The sequence below is a fragment of the Coenobita brevimanus genome, chromosome 82 (assembly GCF_032717465.1).
Source record: "Coenobita brevimanus isolate Jiangsu-jjx chromosome 82, ASM3271746v2, whole genome shotgun sequence".
In the NCBI taxonomy this organism is placed as follows: domain Eukaryota; kingdom Metazoa; phylum Arthropoda; class Malacostraca; order Decapoda; family Coenobitidae; genus Coenobita; species Coenobita brevimanus.
The window spans coordinates 5,933,865-5,954,285 of NC_137035.1; positions in this window are offsets into that span (position 1 = coordinate 5,933,865).

Consider the following 20,421-nt stretch of genomic DNA (forward strand, 5'->3'; position numbering starts at 1 on the left):
TGGCAGCAAACTTGCCATGTACATGGCGGCGTATGGCACCAGCGGTGAAATTGTCAAAGACGGGTGGTGTGGCAAGGGGTGTCGGTGTCCCAGGTGGTGTTGTCGAGGAAGTGGCTGTCCCGGGCGGTGTTGATGACCCAGAACGCGAGCTCGTGCTGCGCTTCACCATCATCCGTACAGCATTCACTGTCATCCCCATGGCCTCTGCAACACGATCACAGGGCCTGTGTGGAAAAGGCAAACCTTTACATGAGATATTTTGGTTCTTATAATTTTCCATTTGTAATTATCGATTTAACGTTTCCCATGCAGGCATTAAAGGGATGCCATTGAAACGCATTTATTGAAAGCATGTTAATACGAAATATAGGTATGAATTCTTACCTATCCAAACTGATCCGTAGTTTTTTGGCTGCCTTCTCACGGCTGAACACGTGGAAAAGTCGTAATGCAATTGCGGTTTTACAACCACAACGACAACGTAACATGTTGGACATGGAAGTGATGAGGCAAGTTTCTTCACAGAATGCGGGAATAAGCCTAATGCTGCCCACTGCCCGTGGCTCACCATGTTAACGTATACCATACATGGAGGGAAGAGAAAGGAGGGTGGGGAAGAAGGGGTAGTGTATTTGGTGACGTCACAACTGTCATTCCTCACCTGTTCGAATGCCGTGTCGGCTGAAGGATACGACGTTATCACAGTCAAGAGTAAACGCCGTAATCAAGTACATTTGGCAATGCACTATAGTGCCTAAAATTAGGGCAGGGTGTGAAACAGGCCGTGGTAATATATCATACTGATCCGACAGTTTGTTTCGAAGATATTTGCGAAAAACGATGGGTCAAGGCCCCTGAAACGCATAGTAGGTGTGATTATCAATAACATACTATCTCCGGCTGACCACATCAGCGAGAAGGTACAAAACGTATACATTGCTTGCAAATATGAGAATAGCATTCACAAACATAAATGAAGACATGCTAAGATGGATAACAACAACATTCATTAGACCAACCCTGGAATATGCATCAGTAGTCTGGAGTCCTCATCTCAAAAAACACATAGACAAGATTGAAAAAGTTCAAAGGGCCGCTAAAAGATGGATACAAAGCTTAAGGGACCTATGCTACGAAGAAAGACTAAATAAACTGAATCTACCAACACTACAGGAGAGGAGGAAAAGAGGTGACATGATAATGCTATATAAGTGCATATCAGGGAAGGAGAAAATAGACATAAATGATTACTTAACATATGGAGAAGCATCAGCAAGAGGACACTGCAAAAAACTGCATAAGAAGAGAGGTGATAAAGACGTAAGGAAATTCAGTTTCCCAAACAGAGCAATTGATCAATGGAATGCACTACCGAATGAAGTAGTGTGTGCCAAAACAATTCACAAATTTAAGGATATGTATGATAAATATGGTTTAAGACACGGGACAGTACGAGCTTGACTCATTCCTGTAAAGATACAATTACGTAAGAACAATTAGGTAAGAACACTGAGAACGCACACTATAGTCGTTCTATTTTATGAAGGCAGTTTGGGTGGGATGCTCTGGGACCTCACACTGTTAGCTCTGTTGTCACATCGCCGCCGACACACGTGTAATTATTTGTGTTCACCTCTCTCTCTCTCTCTCTCTCTCTCTCTCTCTCTCTCTCTCTCTCACTCTCCTATTTTAAGCTAGTAACTACTTATAAATGAAGTTGCCTTTGAGACGTTGTCTAGTGGTGACACGAGGGACAGCCCTGCGTGAGTGGGTCATACTCGGTCAGTCTTCCGCCATGGAAGCTATTTAAAAAAAAAAAAAAAACGCACCTATAGACTTTTACCTCAGGGGTGGTGTGGAAAAAAAGTCGAAAACAAGAGAAAAAATTAAGAAAATACAATTAGTAGTAGTTAATATATAATATGAGAGAGAGAGAGAGAGAGAGAGAGAGAGAGAGAGAGCGCACGTGTGTAGCGACGATGTGGCAACAGAGCTAACAGAGTGAGGTCCCAGAGGGCCCGACCCAAACTGCCTTGATAAAATAGAACGACTGTAACACGCACACTAACACGCACACACTGAATACGCACCCACTGAATACGCGCGCACTGAATACGCGCGCACTGAACACGCACACAATAAACACGCACACAATAAACACACACACACACACTGACTAAGTACACACTGAACACACACAATTTGTCTACGTACACAGCACGTACACACTGATCCATGCACACGCCGATGCACGCACAGGCTGCGGCATGTACGCACTAAACACGCGCACACGGAGCAGGCACACACTAATGCACCCACGTATTCATTCACGCAAACACTGATACAAGCACTGATCAGAGCACGCACGCACAGTAATACACGCACACACTGATACACACAGGCGCTGATACACACAGGCACTGATACACACAGGCACTGATACACACAGGCACTGATACACACACACACTGATACACGCACACTCAGATACGAGCACAGACACACGCACACAATGATGCACACACACACAGGTTCACGCACATACTGATACACACACACACACAGGTTCACGCACATACTGATACACACACACACACAGGTTCACGCACATACTGATACACACACACACACAGGTTCACGCACATACTGATACACACACACACACAGGTTCACGCACATACTGATACACACACACACACACAGGTTCACGCACATACTGATACACACACACACACACACACACACACACACACACACACACACAGCCACTAAACAGGTGGTGGGTCATATTTAGCTGACGTGTCGGATGTGGAGATAGATACGAAAGAAAGAGAGAGAGAGAGAGAGAGAGACGAGGGGGGGGGAGGCATGAGGTAAGATAGAGAGAGAGAGGGGCATGAGGTAAGTCAGGCAGGGAGGAGGAGGGTAGACTGTTGTTCGTGTTCCTCCTCCAAATTTCCCTATTCGTCAACGCGATAGGATGGCCGGGGATACTGTAGAGATGGAAGGCAAAAGTGGCAGGCGATGAATTATATAAAATGGTGATCCATGAACCTTACCTGTATCGAATCGTTCGTATCGTATCTTTTTGAAAGGATCTAACATGCTTGCATGCGTCGTCGGCCTTGGTCACATAATGGCGGCTCTCCACACTGCACAATCTTTTGCAGCCTCCCTATTCACTCCCTAATCCCTGAAGTCACACACTATGACCTCGTCCCAGGCCTTTTCCGGTCTACCTCTCGCAGCCCTACCTCCGACGTTCACACCTCTCTCTCCTCACCTAGTTGTCATCCTCCATCCTCTCTACATGTCCTAACCATCTCAATCTATCCCTCCTCATCACAACAATACACTTTTGCCCAATCCCTCCTCTTAATTCGTCAATAGTAAATCTAGCCTCCCCCCCAAACCAAGGCCTAGCATTTAAGTAAGAACTACACGTCCATCTAATCATTGTTATTTCTGTACGAAATGTGTTGGCTACGTACACCTTGGTTAGGTAAAGATTCGTTTATTCCCCTGAACAAGAGTGACATCATTCTTATTTTATTCTTATTGTTATCAAGCCATTTTATTCAGCTAACGAGCAGCCTCTCGTACTAAAGACTTTATTAGTACTGCATCTGACTCCTTCAGTTTGAAAAGTTTACCCTAAGCTGAATAAAATCATCAGGCTGTTGCAAGAATAAAATGAACGACGTTTCCTGGCTGAATGGGTTAGCACTAACATGATCATTTGCCCCGACATTATCCGATTTATTCACCTTCTCGATAACTGACTGAAATTTTGGTAGTCATGGTCGGTGACAGGATGGGGCTTTGACCATAATGGCTTTCAGGCTGGCTCTCATGACTGTACCGTTCACATATTTGCATAAAGATTGTGATTTACACTCTTCCTTGATCAGGGCACGCGTTCTGACGTCGTGCGTTATGTGAACTACGGGGGGAGGGGGGTGAAGATTGTCTGTACCCCCACCCCCCCAAGAAATTACTTAAAAGAAATAATGCGTGTACTCGATCGGATGACGTGGATGTGGACGTATTATAACTACATATTTACACGGTACAGCAATTCCACAATGGCACGAGCTGTTGACAATGCTGGTGCTCTTGGGTCTAAAGAAGCTATTTTTTCGGTGACAGTCCCTATTAAGAAATGAGTTCATTATTCACACACCCGTCCGACAAGGGAGATACGATAATCCTGGTTAACATCTGTTTATTTCGAAGGTGTCCTGAGGTTAATGAAAAGTCCCAAACACTCCTTGCTAATTAAACAGCCAATGGAAAATGTTAAAAACCATTGTTAAATTTGCCAACATTTACAAACAACCACACTGATATATTTCCAGAGGAAGATTTTTGTGTTTGGGCGTCGTAGCAGCGGTGAATTGTACAGTAGGCCTAAGAAGTGACGGCGGAGTATCCAGAAATTTTCGGTCAGCGACAGTGCACATACTCTTCCTTATATCTCTACGAGGTGAAACCTAATACGTAAAATTGTTACAAAAAACAATAAATCAATGCCAAAGTACCTGTATATTTCAAAATTGTAGGAAGCAGTTCGTTAGTTACGATAATAGGAAATCCTAAACGGAACTAATTGAAATTTCACAACTATCGCTCAGGAACCTCCTGAAGTGATGGCTACTCCAGTCCCCCCTCCCTACCTCCTCACCTCTTCCCTCGACCCCCTCGCCTCTTCCCTACCCCCTCATCTCTTCCCTATCCCCTCATCTCTTCCCTACCCCCTCACCTCTTCCCTTCCCCCCCACTTCTTCCCTTCTCCCTCACCTCTTTCCTCTTCCCCACTCCCCCCTTCCCTATCCCCTCACCTCTTCCCTACCCCCTCACCTCTTCCCTCTGTCCCCCTCCCCTCTTCCCTCTGTCCCCCTCCCCTCTTCCCTACCCCCTTACCTTTTCCCTCTACCCCCTCAACTCATCCCTCTACCCCCTCCCCTCTTCCCTCTACCCCCCTCCCCTCTTCCCTCTACCCCCCTCCCCTCTTCCCTCTATCCCCCTCCCCTCTTCCCTCTACCCCCCTCCCCTCTTCCCTCTATCCCCCTCCCCTCTTCCCTACCCCGTCACCCATAGAGGTAGAGGTAGGAGCCGTCACCTCTTCCCTCTATCCCCCTCACCTCTTCCCTACCCCCTCACCTCTTCCCTACCCCCTCCCCTCTTCCCTACCCCCTCCCCTCTTCCCTCTACCCCTCCCCTCTTCCCTCTACCCCCTCCCCTCTTCCCTCTACCCCCTCCCCTCTTCCCTACCCCCTTACCTTTTCCCTACCCCCTTACCTTTTCCCTCTACCCCCCCTCCCCTCTTCCCTCTACCCCCCCTCCCCTCTTCCCTCTACCCCCTCCCCTCTTCCCTACCCCTTTATCTTTTCCGTACCCAATCACCTATTTCTTCTACCCCCTCATCTCTCCCCAACCCCCTCACCCCTTCCCTACCCCCTCACCCCTTCCCTACCCCCTCACCCCTTCCCTTTACGTCCCCTTCTCTCTCCCAGCTACCAGTCAAACCTCCCCTACCCTCACACCTCTGCTCCGTTACTCAGGTTGAATTTTTCCATTGCCACGATGAAAGAAGAGGATTTTCGCACGACCAAGCAGGCAGAGGATATTTACAAGGCCAGGCAAGCAAAGGATATTCACACCGACACGACAGACGACAGGAGTGGGAAATAATGGCTTTCTCCCCAAGTAAAAGGTATTTGAACAATTTTTAAACTTTTTGAAATTTGAAATTTTTTTCTGAGCTTTTCTCACGTACACTTAGTCATGCATTTTGTTTATTGTTAAAAGATGTTTGAGTGATTTTCACACACACACACACACACAGGGATTCAATCTAGGCGGACGTGCGACACCGGCGCTCCGTACCAAATCATCACGGCCAGTGACATTACCTAAATGAGTATCTTTGTATGAGTCAAGCTCAGTACCAGGTTAGACTAAATGACTGTTCATTATTAAAAGGATAAAAATAATAAGTTTAAACAAGACTTGTTCAAACAAGAAATAGAACCAAAACGAAAGAATACGCTGAGTCATCTCTGAGGTTTGTTTAGACTACAACAACACGGAGATTGTAAGTACATGCTCTGCACTTTAAGTATTGCAAAATGGATACATACTTTAGTAAAGCAAATTTGGAAAAGAAAAGGGATAAAGGTAGAAAGCAAAATGATGATTTCTACCAAGAACTGGTTGAAGTGGAGACTCACAATAGACTGGTCGAACGTGTAAACAAACTAGAAATGGCTTTCAAAAATGAAACTGATGAAATAAAGAAGGAGATGCACTTGCAAAAGGAAGAAATAGAAAAACTAGGAAGGGAGGCCAATAAGAAAGACACAACCATCAGTGAACTAACAGTGGAACTGAGTACACTTAGGAAGAAAATGAGTGAAATGGCAAGTACAGTAGTCAATCATGAGAGTGTTATGGAAGAGTTCAAAAATGACACAGAGACAATTAGGCAAGTTAGCAGTCTTATTGACCAGAGCAGTGATATTGAGGAGAAGATAACACAAGTGAATGAAGCTGTGCAAAGCTATAAAAATGATGTAGAAACCACGTATGCTGAAATGGTGAAAGTAAAGAAAGACTTAGAAACAAGGGTGGAGGAAAAAAGCATTAAAAAGGAGGTGAAAAGAATAATCCAAAACAATCCAAAGTTAGTCAGAGATTCAGTAAAGATAAACAAATCAATAGTAATCACTGGTATAGAAGAGGAAGAAGTTAAAAACAAGATCACAAGAGACAAAAAGGAGATGACAAATGTAATGAACTTACTGAAACAAGTATCAGAGGAAATCTGTAGTAAAGACACAGAGGAACACAAAAGGTTAGGGAAATACGAGAAAAGCAAGACAAGACCTCTAAAGGTGACTTTCCAGAGTGTAAACACTGTGGAAGAGATACTAAAAAATGCAAAGAATCTTATGGAAAAAGAGGAGTTCAAAAATGTATGGATAAAAAGATGCCTAACACAAGAGGAACTGGAATTACTGAAAGAGAAAAGGGAGGAAGCAAAAACAAAAAATGAGGGAAGATCAGAAGAGGAGAAGAAGAAATTTTTTTACAAAGTAATAGGATTGCAGGTACGAAAGTGGTACACAAGTAGGATGGAAGAAAAAGGAGGAAAGTAGTAGAACCATGTCATGACAAGTATATAAACAAGATGATAAAGTTGATGTACTCAAATGTGGATGGAATGGTATCCAAATTACTAGAGATGAATGATTGTCAGAGAAAATGAACCACAAATAATATGCCTAACTGAAACAAAATTAACACCAAGGATATCCAATGACATACTAAACTTAGAGGAATACAATATATGGAGAAGAGACAGAAATTTAAAAAAAAGGAGGAGGAATTATAATATTAACTAAGAAAAATCTAAAAGTCAATGAAATAAAACTAGATATACCATCACAAGTAGAACTGATTGCAGTAGAGATCAACACATCTGAAGGTAAAGTAATTGTAGCCAATTTGTACATGCCACCCAGATCAAACACATGGGAAAGAGACGAATATGAGGACCTGGCAGAGAGTACAATTCAGAGTATAAGATCATTGCTACATAAAATGGAAGAGAAATCGGAAAGAATTATACTAACTAGGGCCTTCGATACAAATATAAATTGGAATACTCTAGATATAAATAGCCAAGAAAGCTGTTGGGACCAAAAGCTCCTGGATCTCGTACAAGAGTTTTTCTTAACACAACATGTGAGGGAAACCACCAGAAAAAGAGGACTTGATGTACCTTCAGTGCTAGATCTAATATTTACTAGGCAAGAAAATGATATTGACAGTTTAATATATCACCCTCCACTCGGCAAAAGCGATCATGCAGTACTAAATTATAACTTCAGGATAGAATATGACATAGTAAACAGCAATGACAGTTACAAAAAGAGCCAAACTATAAAAAGGGAAATTATCAAGACCTAAAGAAGTATTTCTTAGAAGTTGATTGGGAAAATGAACTTAGAGGACAAGATTTAAATGCTGTATATAAAAAATTTTGTGAATTTTATGAAATAGGAGTCCAGAAGTACATCCCACAGCACAAAGAAGCAGATAAGAAAATACAGAAATGGTTCAATACAGAATGTAAAAAATCAAAAGAAAGAAGAGATTTGTTGTGGAATAGATACAGAAGACACAATAGTGAAAGGGCGTATAATAATTACAAACAGGCAAGAAACGACTATACAAGAATAAGTAGGGAAGCCCAAAAACAGTTTGAGGAGGATATAATAAAGAAAAGTAGTGATCAACCAAAGCTGTTTTACAGCTATATCAGAAGCAAAACCAAAGTAAAAGATATAATACAATCCATTACGGACGAGGGAATCACTTATACACAAGAGAAAGATATTTGTGAAGCACTAAATAAGAATTTCCAATTAGTTTTTACAGAAGAAAATTTTTTTGAGAGGGACTATGTGGAACACGCATGTCCACACATACTACCAGATATACAAATAGCAGAAAAAGTAATACAGGAAGAGTTAAGTAGATTAGACAGAGGAAAAGCAAGTGGTCCTGATGAAATTTCATGTTGGGTATTACGAGAATGTGCAAAGGAGTTAAGTAAACCATTATTTATAATTTTCAAGAAATCCTTGAGTCAAGGTAAACTACCTGATATTTGGAAAAAAAGCAAATATTGTCCCCTTATTCAGGAAAGGAAATAGACAAAATCCACTCAATTACCGACCAGTATCACTGACCAGTGTTGTAAGCAAGGTATTAGAAAAGCTTATAAGAAAAGCTTGGGTAAATCATCTAGAACACAGTATGATAACAGAAAGACAGTTTGGTTTCAGAAAAGGAAAATCATGTGTTACTAATCTGTTGAGCTACTATGACAGAGTAACAAACACAATACAGGAAAGGGAAGGATGGGTGGACAGTATCTATTTTGATTTCAAGAAAGCTTTTGACACAGTACCACACCAAAGACTTTTATGGAAACTGTACCATCGAGAAGGAATTCGAGGCAAACTGTTTTGTTGGATGCAAGATTTTCTCATAAAAAGAGAAATGAAGACAGTACTAAGAGGAAACTACTCATCATGGAAAGCAGTGACTAGTGGAGTACCACAGGGTTCAGTGCTGGCACCAATCATGTTTTTAGTGTATATAAATGATATAAACAGTAACACTGGAAATGGGAGCTATCTGAATATGTTTGCAGATGATGCAAAAATACAAAGGAAAATTACTAGCACAGACTCTTGTAATGAGCTACAAGAAGAATTAAATAAACTTCATGAATGGAGTAGTACATGGCAAATGGAATTCAATGTGGACAAGTGTCATGTAATCAAGTTTGGTAAAAGTGGAAAAAGACCTGATTGGGATTATAAGTTAGGAAATAAAACCCTATACACATCAGAAAGAGAGAAAGACCTAGGTGTGATTATCAATAACAGACAATCTCCGGCTGACCACATCAGCGAGAAGGTACGGAACATGTATACACTGCTTGCAAATATGAGAATAGCATTCACATACATAAATGAAGACATGCTAAGAAGGATAATAACATCATTCATTAGACCAACCCTGGAATATGCATCAGTAGTCTGGAGTCCTCATCTCAAAAAGGATATAGACAAGATTGAAAAAGTTCAAAGGGCCGCTACAAGATGGATACCAAGCTTTAGGGACCTAAGCTACGAAGAAAGACTAAATAAACTGAATCTACCAACACTACAGGAGAGAAGGAAAAGAGGTGACATGATGATGCTATATGAGTGCATATCAGGGAAGGAGAAAATAGACATAAATGATTACTTAACATATGGAGAAGCATCAGCAAGAGGACACTGCAAAAAACCGCATAAGAATAGAGGTGATAAAGACGTAAGGAAATTCAGTTTCCCAAACAGAGCAATTGATCAATGGAATGCACTACCGAATGAAATAGTGTGTGCCAAAACAATTCACAAATTTAAGGATATGTACGATAAATATGGTTTAAGACACGGGACAGTACGAGCTTGACTCATTCCTGTAAAGATACAATTAGGTAAGGTAAGAACACACACGTACACGCACACGCACCACACACGCACACACGCACAGGCACCACACACGCACACGCACAAAAATTCTCTCTCTCTCTCTCTCTCTCTCTTTCTTTCTTTCACGCAAAGAAAAAATTTGCACGAGAGCACTGATAGCTGTGTGGTGGTTGTGGTGGTGCTGATGTCAGTGGTGTTGGTGGTGGTGGTGTGTGGTTGTGATGGGTGATAGTACGTGGTTGTGGTAGTGGTGATAGTGTTATGCTGGTGGTTGTATGATGATGGTGTGTGGTTGTGGTGGTAGTGTGGGTGTGGTGATGGTACAGTATGGCTGTGACGAATTAAAAAGAAGATGTGGAATGGGAAGGAATTGGATGACAAGTTGGGGTTAGAAGACATTGACGTAAGTTTGCAATATAATGTTGGTGTTATGGAAAATAAATCTCTTCGGGAAATGCGCTACGAAGCCTCCTATGCCACCTAGAATACGGGACATAGGCTCAGCAGTAGCATATAGTGCGTACTTTGGCCTAATTGATATTTGCTCCACAGAAATCGATGGAAACGCCGGAGGACGAGATGTCAACCCTGGCCAGCGAGATGGCAACTGCAGGCGAGGGGGAAGGCGAAGCTGCAGCCCCAGAAGACAAGGTTGCAACCTCAGAAGACGAGATGGCAACCTCAGAAGACATGGCAACCTCAGAAGAAAGGGTGGCAACTAAGGAAGAAATGGCAGCTGTAGACGACGAGATGGCCGCTCGAGAACATGGCAAGCCCTGCAGAGGAACTGGTGAGGCGTGTGTTGTAGCTTGTACTGATAGGTGATGTGGTAGGGAGGGTAGCAGCAGCTGTGGCGGCACCTGTATAGCGTTACTCTGGTAGGCATTGCATTCCTTAGGCACCTTTGATGTTCCTGTATTTCCCCAGGCGATGCAGAGACGGCTGCGAGGGAGAGACGAGACGGCCGAGAGACCAGGGGAGACCGGAGAGCCTGCAGGGAGATCGGAGCACCTTTGTGTTTTCCTTTAGGGTGTGATTGTGTGTGCGTTTTTTTTTTTTTTTTTTTTTTTGGCGTGCGTGTGTGTGTGTTTGTGTGTGTGTGTGTGTGTGTGTGTGTGTGTGTGTGTGTTTAGTTCCCAGCATACTAGGCTGGGTGTGGCAGGTAGGTGGGACTGAGGAGGGAGGTGGGGTGGGGGGAGGCGGGAAAGGGGGGACTTCCTTCCACTTCTATCTTCCTCTCTGTCTGTCCTGTCTACCTGTCCTCAGCGCAGCCGAACGTGCTGGGATGGTGTGTCTGTCTGCTTTAGTGCATCTTTCGCTTCCCCACCTTTACGTTTTTTATACGCTTTTTCTTTTTCTGTCGTTCTAGAGTGAGCATGATGGAGAGAAGGTAGAGGGGCGAGTAGGAGCGAGGGAGCGAGTTGGAGATACCTACTACCTAATATTAATTGCTAAAGGTATCTTGCCCGTACTTAACTGATATACTTTGATAATACTTGAAACATTTGTTCTAGTCCAATACTTTTGTGATATACTTTGAGATACTTTGATATATAAAAGCTTCTGCCAGAGTAACCTAACAGCTGCTGCCATTGCTACTTGTATATATACTTTGTAAATGTATTGTAATTGTAAACTCTTGTAAAACACTAAAAATAATAAAAGAATCAGCTGTATATCAACTTTACTTTGCCCTTTATGGTATTACAAATGACTAAAATACAATATCACAGAAAAAGCAAAGTATGCAAAGAAAGCATACAATGATATACTCTAGTTCCCAAAGACATGGAACAGAGTACACAGTAGACTCCAGCACAAGTAAATTTGCTGGTATAAACTCTTGGGTATAAAAACCCACAATTCAACTTGGACTTTATACCAGTTCCACTATCTCGAAAAATCCTAAGTCCAAAAAGCACTCCAATTTGGACTTAGGATTTTTTCGAGTGACTGGATCTGGTATAAGTCTTAAGGGCACCAAAACCCTTACTTCAGACTTAGACTTTATACCCACCAGAGAAGTGGGTATAAAGTCTAGGGATATAAAAGCCCTACCGGTACTTCAACTTGGAAACGGTGACCAAAAGAGGGGGGGGGGAACAACAGCTACTTTACCTTAAAAACTCTACGGATGTAAAACCCCTATTTCAACTTTGAATATTTTATGGAGTTTGATATAAAATCTACGGATGAAAAACCCTTACTTCAACTTAATCTGAGTTGTGTAAAAACTCTACGGATGTAAAACCCGTATTTCAACTTAAAATATTTTAGGCCTATTGTGTAAAATCTAGGGATGCAAAACCCTTATTTCGGACTTAGACTGTGCAGACCCCTCCCCCAGGTACAGCAAAACCAGTACTTCGGTCAGCTATGGTGTATTGATGGGTAACTACAGTATTTGTAAAAGACTGACTAGCTTAATTACTTAGTGCAATTAGCACTGCCTTGACTAGCAGTAATAGTCTTATTTCGGCTGTTTATTATCCTCCCGAGTTATTTCTCCTGGTGCCTGCAGTTTATTCATGTTACTGCCAGACTGTTTTATATATACTCAGGTGCTAAAGCTCCTGTACACTGGCCCTCCAGGTCATCTCGCTGGTTGGTAGTTTTCATAGTGTTCTCCATTCAGGTTTTTTCCCATGTGTACTTAAGGTATCTTGATAAGGAAACCTGCAATGAGTGTACTGCAGACACACTGCATGCAAGTCTGACCAGCTATTGTATCCAGTGTAGGTAATGGTGTTCTTTACCCATGTCCTATTTCAGAGTAGATCCAGATACTCCTATGTATCCCTTCATTAGTGCCGTTATCAAAGCCTTCTTGCCATCCTGTCAGTGAAAGTTCTAAGTCTATTGTGTAGTCAGGTTTACCCCTTCGTCAAAGTCCAAATGAGGTACTGAAGTGGGTGTACTGCACCTTTATCAGAGTTCATCAAGCCAGATCTAAAGACCATCAGCTCTCAAAGCAGCTAAGTTAAAGTATGAAGGCTTGAATGCCATAGGTAGTGCTAAGTTAATATGAAGGCTTGGGGCCATAGGTATTGCTAAGTATGAAGGCTTGAATGCTAAGTATGAAGGATTGAATGCCATAGGTAGTGCTAAGTTAATATGAAGGCTTGGGGCCATAGGTAGTGCTAAGTCAATATGAATGCTTGAATGCCATAGGTAGTGCTAAGTTAATATGAATGCTTGAATGCCATAGGTAGTGCTAAGTTAATATGAATGCTTGAATGCCATAGATAGTGCTGAGTTAATATGAATGCTTGAATGCCATAGGTAGTGCTCAGTGTGAATGCTTGAATGCCATAGGTAGTGCTAAGTTATTATGAATGCTTGGGGCCATAGGTAGTGCTAAGTTAATATGAAGGCTTGAATACAATAGGTAGCACTAAGTTAATAGGAAGGCTTGGGGCCATAGGTAGTGCTAAGTCAATATGAAGGCTTGAATGCCATAGGTAGTGCCAATTTAAAAATATGAAGACTTCAATGCCAGAGGTAACTGTAAGTTAATATGAAGGCTTGAACGCCATAGGTAATGAAGGGAGGTGTGACTCACTGGGTACTGATTCACTATCCTTTGGTCCTATTCACCCCTGTTTAGTAACCATGTGGTAGGTAAGGTCCAGGGAGAATAGGTAAAGTATCTGGATCTCCTCTAATGGCTTGAATAAAATTACTATTATTTACTGCATGTGTATAGATAAGCTGGTCAGTTACAGTATTTGTACATGCTTAAGTGTCATATTCAAATTAAATTTTCAAAGTAAAACATCAGTGTGAATTAAGCTTTGTCTCTGGATCCTAACTCTTCAGTTCATATCATATTATTGTCTGTTGTCAGCCTAAGTAGGTATTTAACACCACCAGTCCAGTCCTTTATTCCGGCAATCTTTAGAAGGTGTTTTCCTCTATAGGATAAAAAGCGTCAGCAACCGTAGTCCTAACTAGTTGGTTCATTATTTCCAAGTGTCATTTATCCGATGCAAATTCTTGTGTTTCCTCCAAGACCAAGGATCTTTCTGGCCAGGACAGGTTTCTCATCAGGTGAAAGGCGAAGAGAGGCAGTGTGTGGAGGTCCAGTTTTATTGTACCCATGTCATATATAATCTGGCCAAAGTTCTTCAAAGTCTTATACTCCAGGACTTAAATGGGCATCTCTCTGGGCAGGGTGGCGCATTCTGATCGGCTGAATGGCGAAGAGGCGAGTAGTGGCGGTGTCATCGATGGAGTGGCTAAGACAGGCGAGAAGTGGAGATGTGGATGGAGTGAAGTATGGCCTCTGGAATGTCGGTCTGGCTGCTGTCTACCCACGCGACCACACCTGCGGGAGAAAGTCTGAGGAGATCACACTGCACAGGTACAGTTTGTTTTTAGTTATAATGTTTTCATCAGTGTCTGTGTAACTTGCAATACTTTGGTGATAGAAACTCTGTGTACAAACAGCTAGATAAGGAGTTTATTACAAGCTCACAGTAAAATAGTCTGCCCTTCTCGGCTGTCTGCTATCAACTGATGCAATAACGCCGTCTTCAGGCGTGGGAAAGCATGCTGACCTAGCAAATTTAGTGGGGGCATGTATGCATTGGGGGGGGACATATATACATCGGGGGTAGACATATTGTGGAGGGGGTACACTACTCCCCCGGGTAGCTGAGATGGTGTCTCCTGACACCGGGAGTTAAATGGTGTTTGATTATAGTAGTAAGGCAGGACCGGGAGGTTTGTACAAGGGATAAGTATGATACAGGGGCAGTAGGGGAGACATGGCCATGTTGAGGGGAGGGAATTAGAAAGATATATACATATAAGATATACAAGGATTAATAGGTACAAATCCAGGAAGGGTCGAAGGTATACATAAACATAATGGGAATCACACAATAATAGTTTGAGACATGATAAACAAGGAGTAGATATGAGAGTTCTATTGTTGTTCTTCCTTCATTTTTTTTTTTTTTTTTTTTTTGACAACAATGCACTGCACAGATGATGAGTAGAAAACCTATGAAAGCGATAACCACAGGGGGAAACACAACTGTTGGATGAACCCATGAACGGCTGAAGGCCAGAGAAAATTGATCCATAATGAAATCACTGTCATTGAGGAAGGTTAGCATGCGCAAGTTAGGGGAGGTGATGGTAATGTTGGCAGATGGTAGGGTAGAAGGCATGTCGAGTGGGTGAAAGATGTCATAGGAGTGATTACGAACAGCCTGGTGATAGCGAGTGGCGTAAGTGATGACGGACTCTGATTTGACGGTACAATAGTCAGGTGCTTTGTATAGACCACTAGCGGGGACGGAGCGAACGGAAGAACCAGGACACATGATTGTGACAGAGATGGGAACAGCAAAGAAGAAGTACTGGACATGGTTGAGGTGAGCATGGTGGACCGGGAGGTCAGGAGCTGGGACAAAAGAACAGGCCGAGTAGATGGAATGGTTGTGAACTAAAGCAGACTCACAGGGTGTAGCACTGCTAGGGAAGATAGCGAAAAGGTGGGCAGCACAGAGACGAGAGGTCGGAGTAAGGGAGGAACATTGCTGGAGGTCTGTGGAAGAAAGGAAGGCAACGGAAAGATGATCATGGGAGAGGAGGAAATATTCTGAAGGAACAGATACCTGTAACAAGGAGTTGGTGAGGCGGAAAGGGAAGGGAATGATGTGGAAAAGGTTAAAGGTTATGGCAGAATGGAGAGGAATATGGACGACGACGTATGTAGTGAGAAGAGTGGCTTCGAGAACAGGATAATAATATTCAAGGGAGGAGTAAGGGAGGACTGGGGAGAGACCGAAGGTGGAGTGAGCCCATTCCAGGACAGAATGGAGAGCTGAGACAGGGACTAAGTCGGCAGTGACACGTCCATTGATAGCATCGACCAGGATACGAACCAAGGCAGAGACTTGAGACAAGAGAGAGTCAATGGCTAGTTGGAGATTATCCATGTTGAGCTTGAGGTAGAAGAACTGAGAGATAACGTTGAGATCTGAAAGGTGGCGTTGTAAGATATCGGTGAAATTGTGTAGAGAGGACGTGACTTCATTGAGTTGGGTTGCAGTGAATCTGTTACTAATGTATTGCAATTGCCAGGAGAGTGGGAGGAAAAGGTTATAAAGATACTCATTCGGGTTGTGTGTCCCCATGAGGGCCGTGAGATGGTTCCTGATTCCGTGGAGCTGGTGCGCGTAGGCAGGTAGGGCACTGGCTACGTCGGCCAGGGGCGCAAGATCGTAGCGCAAGGAGGCTACGGCTTCAATAAGCATTACCTCGCCTCCCGAGCCGACCAAGGCCCCGGGACGTACTCCACCATCGTCCTGACTTGACCCAGACCCCAGGAGGGTCAGCACTGCCAGCAGGGAGATCGCTTACATTGTACCTAGAAAATCAGGGTAAAGTTAATGGGGGAGGTCGTGAAGAGGTTGATGGGCAGAGTGCAGTTTGGACCGATATTGATAGATTGATGAATGAGCAGGTGGAGGTGGAGAGGAAGGAGACTGAGGGATAGGTGGAGACAAGGTAGACTGAGGGATGGGAGGAGGGGAAGAGGGGGCAGGAGGTTGTGTAAGTGACTCTTCCAACACGAGGCCACGGGGTGCTCGCTTTAAGTCATCGACGTGGACCCATCTGGTGTCCTTAGTGGACAGGTCCTGGAGGTGAAATTTGTTGCCTTGTTGAGTGAGGACGCGGTGGGGCCCTGTAAATTTGTCATCCAACTTGGAGGAACGCGTATGGGAATGAGCAAAGACAAGATCGCCTACATTGATAGTGATAGGAGAGGCGGACTTATGTTGGCACTGCAGCATGTCCTCCTGAGAGGAAGCCAAAGTGGATTGGATGTACTGGTGGATTGTCTGGAAGTTGGCCAATTTTAGTTTAACATAATCATCCATGTTGTAGATGGGTTCTGGCTTTGAGGATAAGAGAGAGTATGGGAGGTCCTTGTCAAAGCCAAAGAGGACGAAGAAGGGAGATTCAGCAATGGATGCATTGATGGAACTATTGATGGAGGATGCCACTTGGGGAATCCAGTCATCCCAGGACGAACTATGGGAGCCTAGATGTCTGAGGCACTCTAAGATTTTTCGGTTGTGGCGTTCTACAAGGCCATTGGAAGCCGGATGGTTAGGCACAACATTGCACTTACTGATATGAAAGCGGCGACAGATCTCATCTAGAAGGCTATTGTTGAATTCTGTACCGTTGTCAGTAAGAATGGTATGAGGGGTACTGAACGGGCAAATTATGTGCTCTACAAGGGCATGTGCAACGCTCTTCGCGGTCTTGTCAGAGAGGGATACGAGGACACAGTAGCGGGAGAAGTGGTCGACTGCTACGAACAAGTACTCAGCGCCAGATTCTGTGAGAGGTAGTTTTAAGAGATCGATTGAGACAGTTTCCCATGGTCGTGATGGGACTGGGTATTGTAAGAGAGGTGCTGGTAAGCCGGTTGATCCTTTGTGGCGGTGGCAGGCGAGGCAAGAGTCACAGTGGGCATTGATATCACGGCGCATGGTTGGCCAATAGTATTTGAGACGTGCTTGGTGCAAGCATCGGTCTTTACCTGGATGGGAAGCTTGAGGAGTATTATGAACAATATGAAGAACCTTTGGTATCAGAGCAGTGGGGACCACAAGTTGGCGTACTTCGCGATTGGGCATATCTTTGCCTGTTAGCAGTGTTTTCCTGTACAAGAGATCATCATCTAGCATGAACTCATCTAGTGATACTGGCAGAGTAGGTAAGGTCGAGGCATCGCCAGATTCTAGGAAATAAATGACTTTGGACCACATGGGGTCTTGGCGTTGAAAGTTTCAAACAACTTCTGACGTTAGTGTAGTATTTTCAGTTACTTCAGGGTGCAGTGATGTTATAGCCGCTGCTACATGACGTGAGAGTGCATCTGCGACTACATTCAACTTGCCTGGTACATATTGAAAAGTGGGATTATGAGGGAGGGGGGGGTGAGTTGGGGGGAGGGGAGTCAAATGGTGGGTGACAGAGTGACTTGGAGGCGTTTTGTCTGCAGCCACCCTTTGCGGGATTAGGGCGTTGGGCTATAGATAGGATTAAAGTCCTGGATGATGACAGACCATCTAGCTAATCTACCTGTTAGGTTGCAATTCTTGAACAAATCACATAGTGGAAGGTGGTCTGTTTGGATATGCACTGGATAACCATAGACTATATCTCTGAAATGTTTCAAGGACCAGATTACCGCTAGCACTTCGAGATCTGTGACACTGTAGTTACGTTCAGTGGTTGTAAGGGTGCGACTAGCATACGCTATTATGCGCTTCCTTGATGCTTCATCGAGTTGCATCAAAACGGCACCAAGTCCAGTGCCTGAGGCGTCTGTGCAGAGAAGGAAGGGTGTGGTATAATCAGGGAACACTAGAACAGGGGCATTTACAAGAGCTGTCTTTAGCTTTTGGAAAGCCTGTGACTGGTCGTTAGTCCAAACAAAGGGCACATTCTGCTTGAGTAAGTGGGTCAGAGGAGCGGCGATCTTCGCATAATCCCGGATGAAGCGACGATAATAGCCACTGAGGCCCAGGAAACTTCGTACAGCGTCGGTAGTGGTAGGTTCTGGGAAGTTAATGATCGCCTTAGTTTTATCCTCATTAGTATGAATGCCTTGTGCATCTACGACATGGCCTAGGAATTTGATTTTCTTTTGCAGGAAGTCGCATTAACTGAGATTGATTTTCAGGCCTGTGAGCTGGAGGCGTTCAAAGACTTGCTGGAGTTTGGTAAAATGATCAGGGATGGATTTACTCATAACAATGATATCATCTAGGTAAGCAAAAAGAGTGTGTCCTATCATACCGCTGAAGACTGAATGGATAAGTCGCATGAACACGGAAGGAGAATTTCTCAGACCAAAAGGCAGTCTCTTAAACTGAAAATGTCCGGAAGGGGTGCTAAAGGCTGTGACTGGGCGAGAGGACTCTTCCATTTCGACCTGCCAGTACCCGCTGAGGAGGTCTAAAGATGAAAAGACTACGTTATTGTCACCAAGGGATTCTAGCAAATCAGTGAGGACAGGTAACGGGAAACGGTCTGGAACGGTAACAGAATTGACCTTACGATAGTCGACTACTGGTCTAAAGTTGCCGTCCTTCTTTGGTACTAAGAAAAGTGGGCTATTCCATGGACTGACAGAGGGTTCAATAATGTCCTGGTCTAACATGTTCTGTACCATTTGATCTGTTTGCTTTCTCTGGCTGTGAGGAAATCGATATGCTGGTATGTAAATCGGCTGAGTTCCTGGGAGTAGTTCAATCGTATGTTTGACAAGGTCTGTTCTACCCATCGGTTCACCGGGTAAGGCAACCACGTTTCTGTACGAGGTCAGAAGGTCAAGGAGTTGAGGCGTATTTTGTGGGAAATCTGTGCAAGTGAGATGTGAGAGCATATCGGGTGAATATGTCGGCGCAGATCCCGTAGAGTTAATAGTACATACACCGATTGGCGTATCATCAGTCTGAATAGTAGGAATTGAGGAATCCTGGCACACCTTTACGGCCGCTGGGTATACTAGGAAGTCTCCAATCTTTACACCACTTTTAAGTTTTAGTGGAGCATTTGTGACATTGAGCAAGTACAGGTAGCATAAACTGTCCTCTAAGACTGTACACCACGCTGACTCATAAGTCAAGCCATTCACACAACACGTCTCAGGTAGGGTTAGTACATCCACTCCTTCTTTCGCACCGGCAGCACAAACAGAGACTTTGGTGAACTCATGCGGTAACAAAATTGTGCACGTATTCGTTACTGCACGTTTCGTCTCTGCGTGTTGGAGAAGATCATTCAGACTGTGTGAGGTAGGTAACTGAGACATCTCTGAGTCAGCGACAGTGTTGTCGGGAGAGGATGTAAGAGCCATGTTCGAGGGCTGAGATGATGTATCAGGGGACATTGAGGAATTTATGTCCTTGCTCGCAGTCAGTAAAGGAATGATCTCTGTATTCTCAGATGATGATAGTGGTGGTTTGGGCTGGGTTGGACTTTTTGGTAGTGATAGGGACAGAGGTAATTGAAGGACTGATTTGATCGTAAGAACAGGACGGGGACATTCCATAGTGTAAACCGGGAATCCAGAATTGTCTATACTACCACAAGCAGGTAATAATGCAATGGAATGTTGTGCCATGGTGGAGAAACCAATAAGGGCATCTGCGGGATACTGCAAGTCATTAGTGACATGAAATTCAATGAGGATAGGGCGCAAATCTCTGTGGAGTTTGACTTCAAGGGTGACTCTTCCCTGAACCTTAAGCTCTGAGCCGTTAACACCACATAGGCGAATGTCTGGTGGTTCTAGGAAACTGATGTGGTTGTGATGGCGATGAAT